Source organism: Typha latifolia, chromosome 10 (assembly GCF_019914945.1).
Source record: "Typha latifolia isolate L0001 chromosome 10, TyphaL0001v2, whole genome shotgun sequence".
Taxonomy (NCBI): Eukaryota; Viridiplantae; Streptophyta; class Magnoliopsida; order Poales; family Typhaceae; genus Typha; species Typha latifolia.
Genome location: NC_133095.1, coordinates 9,760,082 through 9,773,996, shown reverse-complemented (window position 1 = coordinate 9,773,996; position 13,915 = coordinate 9,760,082).

Sequence of the window (13,915 nt, the reverse complement as noted above, 5' to 3'; positions counted from 1 at the left end):
ACATCACATCACATCACATCACATACACATATACTTTTATGATTTCCTATACATGATAAATCACATACATATATCCAATACGACAACAGATCATGCAACTCAGGAATTTAGGTGGTAAAGAAGCCGAGAGAAAAATGATATAATGCAGACTCCAACCATATATCTAACATATGCATACTCATGCTAATCTATCACATGCATACTCATGATAAAGATCAACCCGACATAAAACCATAACAGCATAATCATCTCCAATCATCTCTATATATCACCAATGTACTCATATCCCAGATCAGTCTAATCAAATGCACGATAAAATATGCTTGACTGAAATCATCTCTATATAAAGTCATATAATCATGCTAGAAGCCAAATTATGCATGTACATAATATGTAATATATCCTAATTTGAGAAAGGGATTTAGGGGATAAGACTACTCACCGTCTGATCAGAAGACACAAACCACGCATCTCTCACGCCCGTCAATTAACCGAGTGACACTCATCGCTAGCAAAGTCCACGGGGTCTCAAATAAAGGGTTTGGGATCTGAAAATATTTAAGTAGTATGATGTTAACCGTTTATCTAATTAGAATTAATTCAGTTAAAATATAAAGGTTTATTAGATTTAGAATCACTTTTCTTTATTTTTGATTACATAACTAGGTCTATAATATAGATACGATTCAAATATTATAATTCTTTATTATTATAAAATGTTAGTTATAATATAAGGAGAAGAGGCCTGTTTCCTTTTATATAAGAGTATTTCTAAATATATAATTATAAAATAAAATAAAAGGCTAAATAAGTATAGAGGTGGTCTAATTTTAATTAATTTTATAATTCATACACTATCTTGATTAATTAGGGACAACGCAGTCTTTACTCAATAAAATAATAAAAAAATAACTAAATAAACTTAGTATTTTATTTGTTGCAGAATAATCATAAGATTAATAGAAATACTTAAAATATATATGATGAGGGTATTAGAATATAAATCTAATAATTATAATTTATTTAATCTAGTAGATATGTAAATAAATAAATAAATATAATTATTACCTATATTTATACCTAATTAATCATTAATTATAAAAATTATCATTAATAAAATTATATTGAAGGATATATAATATTATTAAAATAGTTAATGTCTAAATAATCTATTTGCATTAATTAAGAAGAAAAATACCTAAACAAATAACATAAATAAACTAATTCATTAATAAATTAATTACATCTCGCCATCGGTCTTTGGGGGCCCGGCCATTGTCTGTCTCTACTGATCTTTGCCGGGCCGAGCCCAACACTGTGTAGAAGGAAAGAGAAGGAGCTGAGGAAGAAGGAAAGAAAGAAAGAAAGAAAGAAAGAAGAAGAAGAGAAGAGGAAGAGAAGAAAGAGAGGAGGTGAGGGAGGAGGTTGCGGACCCGGGCCGGCGGGGAGGGCACTGGCCGCTGCTAGCCAGCCAGCGGCCGGCCTCTCGTCGGCGGCTCAGCTCCGACGATCCCAACCTCGACCAAGAGAGAGAGAGAGGGAGAGAGAGAAGGAAAGAGAGGGGGAGTGAGAGTTCTCACCGGCGGCGGCGACGGCTCTAGGGAAGGTGCCGGTATAGAGAGAGAGAGTAGAGTGAGAGGGTGGCCGAGAGAGAGAGAGAGAGAGAGAGAGAGAGAGAGATTTAAAGAGAGAGAGAAGGCGGTGGAGGAGGAGTAGTGGCGGCGCCGGGGCCCACCGCGGCTAGCTGGCCACAGCCGGTTGGCTGCGGCAGCGGCCGTAGGCGCGTGGTGCCCCACCAAGTTGCATGAGCAGCTGGCTTGGGCACGAGGCCGGCCATAGTGTGGCCGGTCGCGTCGTGCCCATGAATATTTTTTTTTTTGGGATTGGGTTGTTACAACTCTGATACCAAATTGATGCGCTTTGATACCAAATGATACGCTCTAATACCAAATTGATGGTTCTCGTACCAAAGATAGGCTACGCAATAATTCCTTTAAGATCTAGATATATTATAGGAATCAGTCCATGCACTCATGGAAAAATATTCGTCAAATATTTTCTGGTAGTCAAATTACGAAACTAATTGGGTTAAATCTGTAACTTACTGATCTATAACTTTTGTATTTACACCCTTCGCATATTCGAACTGAAACTAGGACAAAAACATGAAATAACGTGGGTGATGATGGTGGTGACGGGTGGAGTGGATGTTAGGGTTATGGATGGGTATGGAGATGAAGGTGGATGGTGGATGTAATTAAGGGAAGTGGATGAAGCGAACGAAGTGGTCGAGATCTCAAAGAAGAGGGTGACTCGATAGTCGAGGAAGATTAGAAGTTAGGAGAAACCTTGCCAACGGTAGAGGTGGAAGGATGGTGAAGCGAGAGGAGAGAGAGAGTCTAGAGATAAGATATGAGACAATAAATCAATAATCCAATAGCATTCTTTATCATCATACTCTAATTAAGTTTCCTCCATATATATATAGAGGCTTACCCTTGGGACTCATCAACTAAATTAAACAACTCTAATAAATCCTAACAAATCAACAACTAAGTTAAAACCCTAACAAACAAACTAAACAAGTCTTCCTTATCTTCTCTTATTAACTCTCAGATTAAGCTTTCGTTTTGTCACAGATAAATTCTGAATCTGGAGAAGTCTTGAATATCAAAGTTGTACATTTGGAGGTTGGCGACCTTATCCAATTAGTTTCATATTATTTAGATATGTGTAGAATATTCTATGAATATTTTTCTAAAACTGCATAAAGATGGATTTAACTAATTAAATAAAATCCTAACCTACTAAGACTCTAACTAAATCAAACAACCAAATAAGATAATTAGACTCAATCCATTGAGTCTAATCTCCCTTTGATGTGATCCGATCTGACCCGATTCATATCAGACCTCGAGAAGTAATAATGAGCAAGAAAGAGCTAGAGAGAGGGACAAAGAGGCTCACCGGCAGGTATGAGGGCCGACAGTGGATCTTCCCGAGGTCGGAGGTCGCTATGGAGCTAGAGAGAGATAGAGAGAGAGCTAGAGAGAGAGAGGTTGAGAGAATGAAAGGAGAAAGAGAAAATTAGAGAGAGAGATCAGGGTGGTTGCATGGCAGCGAAGGACTAGCTAGTGGCCTTGGTCCCACCTCCACGCGTCACCATGACACCAAGTTGGGAGGGCTCAGTGGAAGCGCGTGGCACCTCCAATTTGACCTTTGCATGCAAGGCATGCTGGGCACAAGATCGGCCACAGTGTGGCCAGCCGCGTCGTGTCCAGCTTTTTTTTTTTTACTAACTTAGGTTACTACAATTTAGTCTTCATACTCATGTATGATCACCTAAATGCTACACAAGCTACATGACCTCAATTGTTGGTTGATATTAATATAATAGTATAATACACTATGCTCTTAACTCCGGGCGGAATAAGTAGACGAGCAATACCAAGACGGGAGTTAACTACATGGTGATCCGTGTAAGTGGTGCAATGATTAACATTATTAATCATAAGACATGTGTAACAACCTAGCCCAAAAAAAATAAAGTAAATAAAAATTTATTTATTTATTTATTAATTTTGGGCACGACATGGCCAGCCACACTGTGGCCGGCCTCGTGCCCATGCAAGCTGCTCATTCAGCTTGCGTGGTGGGGCGCCACGTGCCCACTGCCGCTGCCGCAGCGGGCCCCGGCGCCGCCGCTACCCCTCCTCCACCACCTTCCCTTTCTCTTTAAATCTCTCTCTCTCGATCACTCTCTCACTCTACTCTCTCTTGCACTCCTTCCTCTCCTTGTTGCCGACGTCAGCCCGCCGCCACCTCCCCGAAGCCGCCGCTGCCGGTGAGATCCCTCATTCCCCCTCTCTTTCCTTTGCTTCCTCTCTCTCTCCTTTTCTCTTTCTTGCCCCGAGCTCGGGCTCGTCGGAGCCAAGCCGCCGGCAAGAGGCTGGCCGCTGGCTGGCGAGCAGCGGTCGATGCCCTCCCCACCGGCCCGGGTCTGCACTTCCCTCCCTCCCTCTTCTTCTTCTTTCTTCTTTCTTTCTTCTTCCTCTTCCTCAATTGTTTCTTCTCTTTCTTTTGTTCCTGCGACAATACTAGGCTCGACCCAGCACTATAGCAGGCCAGTGCTGGACCAAGCCCATCATACTTATTATTTTTATTTTATTTTTATTTATTTAGGCATTTCTTTCTTAATTAATACAAATAATTTTAATCATTAAGTATTTTAATAATAATGTATATTCCTCAACATAATTATTGTTAATTATGATTAATTAATGATTAATTATGTTATAAACTATTACACACAAATATAGGTAATACTTATATTTGTTTATTTATTTACTTATATGTTTATTAGATTAATATATATAGATCTGTAAATTATAATTATTAGATTTATATTCTAATATTCTTATAATATACATTTTAGGTAATTCTATTAATTTATTATGTATTATTATTTTGCAACAAATAAAATACTATGCCCATTTAGTTATTTATTTATTATTATATTGAGTAAAGACTACATAGTCCCTAATTAATCAAGAAAGGGTATGAAATATAAAACTAATTATAATTAGACCTTGTTTATACTTATAATTATTTAGCTTTTATTTTATTTTATAATCATATATTTAGAAATATTCTTATATAAAAGAAAATAAACCTCTTCTCCTTATACTATAATTAGCATTTTATGATAATAGTATAATTATAGTATTTGAATCGTACCTATAATATAGATATAGTTATGTAATAAAAAAATAAAAAGAAGTGAATCTAAACCTAATAAACATTTATATTTTAATTGAATTAATTCTGATTAGATAAACGGCTAACATCATACTACTTAAATATTTTCAGATCCCGAACCCCTTATTTGAGAACCCGTTGACCTTGCTAGCGATGAGTTGTCACTCAGTTGATTGGCGGATGTGAGGGATACGCGGGTTGCGTCTTCTTATCCCCTAAACGCCTTTCTCATATATTGTTGCATTTGATATCATACCATTGTCATGGTCGGCATGCATTATGTATTATATTTGAGAGAGAGTTACAATGCTCGTATGACGTGGTGACACGTTTATTCATTGTCGAGGATTATGTACTCTTATCAATTATGATATGTTATCTATTTTTCATTTATATATTAGTGAGGATACACTCATATACTCATTCATAATATGATGCTCTTTCTGATTTATATTATCTAGTACATGATTTACTCTCTATTTAGCATCACCGATTCAGAGTAAGGTCTATTCACTGAGCCTTTTGCTCATGACTCTCTTTATTTTTCTTTTCTAACCCCCTCAGATATGTGGTACATGATAACGAGTTGAGATATCTTAAGAAGATATTTTAAAGTGATGATGAGGTGAGCTATAGATGCGAGATAGTGTAAATGATAGTTTATATAGAAATTGAGTTGTACCAGTATTTGATATTTGTACTCTTTTGCATTAGACGATGATTTGTATAACATAGGTCGAATCATACTGTACTCTTGTATTAGTTATTTTAGTTGTATTTTGATGGTTTGTTGTGGCCTGTGTGCGTCCTGCCAGATTAGATAGTGGTATAGTGTATATTATTGTAGACTTAGATATTCATGCGTTAACAAATTTATTTGGTTGATAATATGATTTATTTTGGTTTTGGATTATGAGTATGAATTTGTTAGCAGGTATTATTTGATGATGTCATGATTATATGTGCACAGGAGAGTATCTATGCGTGACGGGACCCATCGACCTATCGCGTGCACCGCGCGTGTCATGTGTGCACGTGGGCATGCAGGTGCCCGTGCCGGGTGGGGGCGTTACAGTTCATGTGGTATCAGAGCTTAGGTTTAAGGATGATTTGGCAAACTATCAAGTATAGTAATTATTGATTTGGTTTAAGGTTACGCTAGTAGTTGATCTCGATGAGTTTGATATTAATTGGTTGAGATAGAAATCTTGGTTGTGATGTTGAGATTATTAAGTTTTGATACTTTGACGATATTGATAGAAATAATTTATGATGTTAGTATATTAAGAATTTATTTGAGCGACTAATGAATAAGAAAAGATATTACTAAATCATGCTTCCAAATTAATCAAACTCCAACTGCGTTACGGATTGTCCTCACACGATAATGAATTAAATAAATATAAGGACACGCCTAGCTAAAATAATTAAATAATCCACGAATAACTATTACAGGTTTGGGGTATGTCCACCTAAGAATCCTTACATTTATTAATCAAGTAAAGTTGGTATATTAATTTTGATGGTACGACGCACTATTAAGGGTTATTAAATACAAGTATCATCATGATCACTATTCCCCTAATAATTGTCGATTAAAAGTAAATCAAAATATACCATATTTAATTAACTTACTTATTGAATATTAAAGCATGTTTAATATGATTATCATTTATTAATATTAATTTATAATAATTATTAGGGATTTTTATAAATCACACCCTACATGTTGCCTTTTTTATGATTTGCATCCCGTATTTGGGGATTTTATAACGCGACCCCTCCTTTTCCCTATAATGTTCATTTAACACCCTGAGTTAACTTAACCTAACCATAATCAAACTGAATAATACCAGAAAGAGAATATTTTGTTATAATCCACTATGTAATTTATAACATTCCTAAATTACCCCTGTGCTTATTTCTAATTATATTCATAACTTAATTATCCATACTTGTTTTTTCTCAAACCATGGAGAACTTCACCTAAATGCCAAGCCAATCTTAGAGCTTCTAAACTCCAAGCCATTGAGATCTTCGAGCTCCTCAAATACAAAACCGATTTTGTCGCTTACGATCTCAGAGATGGGGAGGAAGATGAAGAAAATTTGGAGAAAGATAGATAAAAAAAAAGGGTTTGAGCTGGAGAGATGGAGAAAAATAGGTAAAGTTGGGGGAACCTTCTAAGGCTTGTCATGTGGTACGGATTTTGGTGTATTCTTGTGGGTTGTGGGTTTTGATATAATTTTGTTAGGTAGGGTTTAGTTATAGATAAGAGGATTTAAATTTTATGAGGTTACGGTTTATTTTGGGGAAGAAGGATTTTATGGGGACTTAAGTTAGGTCAGAAACTTTTAAGGGTATTTTAGTAATCTTTGAACTAGAGTCACATAAACTATATAATATGGTTAATGTCAGTTAGTTAAAGTAATGTTAGGGTGTTAAATGAACATTATAGAAAAAAATAAGGGGCTGCGTTATAAAATTCCCAAAGACAGGGTGTGAATCACAAAATAGGTAAAATATAGAGTGTGATTCGTACAAATCCCAAATTATTATAACTAACTAAAACTACCATCTAAATATGATTAATATTTGAGACTCAAGTTGACAAAGATAATTAAATAAAATGAGTAAATTATATTAAAATAAATTAAAGAGCAACTAATCTATTTGGGCTAGATTAACTCAAATACCACAACACTAACTCGCCACGGGGTTAGCAGTTTTAGTGACGCTCCGGCGCGGCAGGTTGAAGAAAAAGGGAAAACAAGCTGCGGGCGGGGAAAAAGATGGGGGAAGATAGGAAAAGGGTGCACATGCTTCGCATGTGCGTGCCCAAATTTTTTATTTATTGATGTTATAGCTCAAGAGGGAGGAAATGAGAGAGAGAGAGACTAAAAGAGAAAGAAATCGAGAGAGAGAGAGAGAGATAAAGATGGAGAAAAGAAAAAGGAAGAGGAGACTCACCGACGTTGCTCGGTGGTAGAGGTGGCGCAGCCGAATCTAGGAATGATATTGGCACTAAGGGAGTTCAAGAGAGACTGAACGAGAGAAAGTTTGAGAACAAGAGACAATTAGAGAGAGTTTGTGTCGGTAGTGAGGGAGGATGGCAGTGGGCCCGCCACAACAAGTTGGCCCGAGCCTATTTGGATGAGCCAATAGCTAGTGGGTTGAATGGCATGAGGCATGCAACCCATTTACCTTTATCCTTTTTGGGGGGTTGCTAGGTTGTTTCAATCATCCTTCACAAACTATGAAGACCACTTTATCATCTTTCTCGATCGCCTCTACCTCGGCTTATTGTCTCTCTTTTTACTCATGTCAAAGCAGCCAATTTTGTAATAACCCAAAAAAAATAAAAATAAATAAAATAATAATAATAATAACAATGTAATAACCTAGAAAAAAAATAAATAAGAGACAAATAGAAAGAAAAATAAAAAATAAATAAAATTTTAAAAGTTTTTGGGCACGACGTGGCCGGCCACAGTCGTGCCATGCAGCTTGCATGGTGGGGCGCCACGCGCCCACTGCCACTGCTGTAGCCAACCAGCTGCGGCCAGCTGGCCGCGGTGGGCCCCGACGCCGCTGCTATCCTTCCTCCACCGCCTTCCCTCTCTCTCTTTAAATATCTCTCTCTCTATCTATCTCTCTCTCTATCTATCTCCCTCTCGGTTTCTCTCTCACTTTACTCTCTCTCTACTCTCTTTCGCACTGCTTCCTCTCCTCGTTGCCGACGTCGGCCCGCCGCCACCTCTCTTGAAGTCGCCGCCGCCGGTGAGATCCCTTATTTCCCCCTCTCTTTCCTTTTCTTCCTCTCTCTCTCTCTCCCTCTTTCTCTCCCGCTCTCTTTCTTGCCCCGAGCTCGGGCCACGCCCTGCCAGCCCGGGTCCGCACCTCCTTCCTCTTTCTTCCCTTCTTCTCTTCTCTTCTTCTTCTTCCTTCTCCTTTCTTCTTCCTTTCTTCTTCTTCTTCTTCCTCATCTGCTTCTTCTCTTCTTATTTTTCTACACTAGTGCTCGGCCGACTCAGCCTAGCACTATAGCATGCAAGCCCAGCACTAGTACTAGTAATCCAATTCTTTTTAATTTTATTATTTATTTATTTAGGTATTTCTGTCATAATTAATACAAATAGATTTAGACATTATTTATTTTAATAATAATATATATTCATCAATGTGATTATTGTTAATTATAATTAATTAATGATTAATTAGGTTATAAACCATTACACATAAATATAGGTAATACTTATATTTATTTATTTATTTATTTACATATATGTATGTTAGATTAATATATAGATTTGTAAATTATAATTATTAGATTTATATTCTAATATTCTTATGATATACATTTTAAGTAATTCTAATAATTTATTATATATTGTTATTTTTGTAACAAATAAAATACTAAGCTTATGTATTTATTTATTATTTTATAAAGTAATATCTAATTAATCAAGATATAATTATAGTTAGGTTTTTATCTATATTTATATTTTTATTTTTATCTGTAATTAAAAATCTAGCTAGGTATAAAGATAAGTAGAAATTCTAAAACCTTCGAAATTATCATATATTACATTAACGGATTTTAATTAGATAAACTACTAACTTCATGCTACTTAAATATTTTTAGACCACAAACCCCTTATTTGAGAACCCGTGGACCTTGCTAGCGATGAGTGTCACTCGGTTAACTGACGAACGTGAGAGATGCGTGGGTTGTGTCTTCTGATTAGATGGTAAGTAGTCTTATCCGCTAGTCGCCTTTCTCAAAGTATGATATATTATATATTATGTACATGCATATTTTGACCTCCAGCGTGATTATATGACTTTATATAGAGATGATTTCAATCAAGCATATTTTATCATGCATTTGATTAGGCTGATCTGGGATATTAGTACATTGGTGATATATAGAGATGATTGAAGATGATTATACTGTTATGATTTTATGACGGGATGATCTCTAGCATGAGTGTGCATGTGATAGACTAGTAGGAGTATGCATGTGTTAGATACATGGTTGGAGTCGACATTGCATAATTTTTCTCTTGGCTTCTCTACCACCTGAAATTCCTGAGTTGCATGATCTGTTATAGTACTGAATATATGCATATAATTTATCATGTATAGAAAATCATAAAAATACATATATATGTGATGTGATATGATGTGATGGTTGGAACGGTATCTGATCCGGACTAATACTAGACATACTCTTAGCGTATGGCAGAGTATGGTGATGGCTGATGGTTGTACTCTTAGCGTATAACAAGGTACAACTATCATTGATATACCCTTAGCGTATGGCAGTGTATGATTACTTTCTTCTGATATACCCTTAACGTATGACAGGGTATGATTACTTTTCTTCTGATATACCCTTAACGTATGGCAGGGTATGATTTATCTACAGAGATACCCTTAGCGTATGGCAGGGTATGATTTATCTACAGAGATACTCTTAGCGTATGACACGGTATGCTCTGAGCTTGTGACATGATGTGTATCGAGTTTGGGGCCGGGTACCGTAGTCCAGCATGGTGGATGATATTTAGAGTTGAGACGGATAATTGTAATAGTGAGAGATATGCGGATTATATCTAGCTCTGACATATACGATTATCTAGTAGTTGGCATGCATCACGCATCATCATTGATGTGACTAGTATTATTGAATCATAATTGTTATACATGATATATTGTTATATTTGGTGATGTTATATGGTAATTTCATCATGTGACATATTTTTGGTTGAGGATATAATATGCTCATTTATGATAATTGATTTCATTCATATATATGTCATTGATGATACATATGTACATGTTCATACATGGCATCATGCTGCTTTCTACTTTATATTATCCAGTACATGATTTACTCTCTGTTTGACATCACTGATTCGGGGTAAAGTCTATTCACTGAGCCTTTTGCTCATGACTTTCCTTATTTTGTTTTCTAACCCGCACAGATAATATGGTACGTGATACCGACTCAAGATATTCCGATGAGATATTTTATAAAGATGAGGTGAGCTATAGACGCGATATGGTATAGAAGATAGTTTAATCAGATATTTAGTTGTACAATTATTTTATATTTGTATTTCATTGTATAGACGATAATTGGTATAATATAGGCCACACTATAGTGTACTCTTGTATTAGTTGTTTAGTTGTACCTTGATAGTTTGTTGTGGCATGTGCGGGTCCTACTAGATTAATTAGTGGTCTGGTGTATATTATTGTGGACTTGTATATTCACATGTTAACAAGTTTATTTGGTTGATAGCATGTTTTATTTAGTGTTGAATTATGTGATCATGGATATGTTAGCAGGTAGTATTTGATGATGTCATGATTGTATGTGCACATGAGAGTATCTATGCGTGACGGGCCCCGCTCGACCTGTCGCATGCACCGCGCGTGTCGTGTGGGCGCGTGGGCGTGCACGTACCTGTGCCGAGCAGGGCCGTTGCAAATTTGCCTTCCCTTACACCCGCTCCCCCCTCCCCCTCCCCTCACCACAAATTGTTTTAAAGGCTTGCTAATTAGACTTACTTTAATAACCTATTATGCTTGATTGTAGTCTTAACCTAAGCATAAATAGCCTATCATCTAATAGGTGGTAATAGACAATTGTAACGACCCCCGCCCGTCACGGGCACATGCACGCTCACGCGCCCACACGGCACGCGCGGCGCACGCGACAGGTCGGGCGGGGCCTGTCACACACAGATACACTCTTGTGCACATATAATCATCAAATAATACATATTAACATATTCATACTCACATAATCCAACAGCAAATAGATCATATTATCAACCAAATAAATATGTTAACATATGAATAACCAAGTTTACAATAATATACACTATACAACTACCTAATCTGGCAGGACCCACACAGGCCACAACAAACCATCAAGATACAACTAAACAACTGATACCCGAGTGCACTATAATCTCACATGTACTATACAAATCATCGTCTGATATAATAAAGTACAAATATAACAAACAACGATACAACTCAATTTCTATACTACTATTATCTATACCATCTCGTACTTATAACTCACCTCATCCAACTAACATATCTTCTCGGGATATCTCAAGTCGCTATCACGTAGCATAAATTTGAGAAGGTTAGAAAAGAAATAAAGAGTCATGAGCAAAAGACTAAGTGAATAGACATTATCCCGAATCAGTGATGCTAAACAGAGAGTAAATCATGTACTAGATAATATGAATCAGAAAGAGTATCATGTCATGAATGAGTATATAAGTGTATGCTCAATAATACATAGATGAAAAGTAGATAACATGTCATAACTGATAAAAGTACATAATCCTCGACAATGAATAAACATGTCACCACATCATACGATCATCGTAACTCTCTCTCAAATATGATATATAATGCATGCCAACCATGACAATACTATGATATTAAATGTAACCATATATGATGTATATTGACCACTCAATAATCAGGTAATTAGATGATAATGAAATCATATGTATTTCTCAACATCTCGGTCATCAATGTCAGCTCTATATGTCATCATCATACTAGACCACTGTGCACAGTCAACACCCGGTACCCGGTCTCAACATCATGCCTAAAGGCTCAGAGCATACTTCGCCACCCGCAAAAGTATCTAAAATATAACCATACCCTACCACCCGCTAGGGTATCAACATCCATCCAGACCGGGCACCCTTCTAGTTGATAGAAATTTCGTGAGGATAACTCGTCACATATGCTCTAGAGAACGACATGTATTCGAATGTCTGCTGTGCACACAGACTAACGACCTCAGACGTAAGGCCAACAGGATCGCGACTATGTCGAGGGATCAATCATCCACCAAGCGCGTCCTAACCCTTGCGCCCACTTGGGTATCCTCACGCTTTCTATCAACTATCCTATTAATCATATTTCATGATTTCCTTATAAATGATATATCATATGCATATATCCAGTACGATAACAAATTAATGCATGATAGAAATTTAGGTGGAATAGGAATCAAGAAAAAATGATGTAATATAGTCTCTAACCATGTAACCAAACACATGCATACTCATGCTAATCTATTACATGCATACCCATACTACAGATCAACTGGACATAATCTTACAACAGTATAACCATCTCTATATATCACCAATGTCATATCTCAGATCAACTAAATAAATACATGATAAAATATCCTTGACTGAAATCATCTCTATATAAAGTTATATAATCATGTTGAAGGCCAAAACATGCATGTACATAATATATAATATATCCTAAATTGAGAAAGGCGTCTAGCGGATAAGACTACTCACCGTCTGATCGGAAGATACAAACCATGCATCTCTCACGTCTCTTAGTTAACCGAGTAACACTCATCACTAGCAAGGTCCACGGGGTCTCAAATAAGGGGTTCGGGGTCTGAAAATATTTAAGTAGGATGAAGTTAGTCGTTCATCTAATTAAAATCCGTTCGTGCAATATATGATGATTTAGAATGTTTTAGAATTTTTACTTATCTTTATAACTAGCTAGATTTTTAATTACGGATAAAAATAAAAATATAAATATAGATGAAAACCTAACTATAATTATATCTTGATTAATTAGAGATTACTTTATAAAATAATAAATAAATACATAAGCCTAGTATTTTATTTGTTACAAAAATAACAATATATAATAAATTATTAAAATTACTTAAAATGTATATCATAAGAATATTAGAATATAAATCTAATAATTATAATTTACAAATCTATCTATTAATCTAATATACATATAAGTAAATAAATAAATAAATACAAGTATTACCTATATTCATGTGTAATAGTTTATAACCTAATTAATCATTAATTAATTATAATTAACAATAATCACATTGATGACTATATATTATTATTAAAATAAATAATGTCTAAATTTATTTGTATTAATTAAAACAGAAATACCTAAACAAATAAATAATAAAATAAAAATAAGGATAACTAGTACTAGTGCTGGGCTCGGTCCAGCACTAGCCTGCTACAACAAGAAGAGAAGAAGTAGCTGAGGAAGAAGAAGAAGAAAAGAAGAAAGAAGAAGTAAGAAGAAGAAGAGAAGAGAAGAGAAG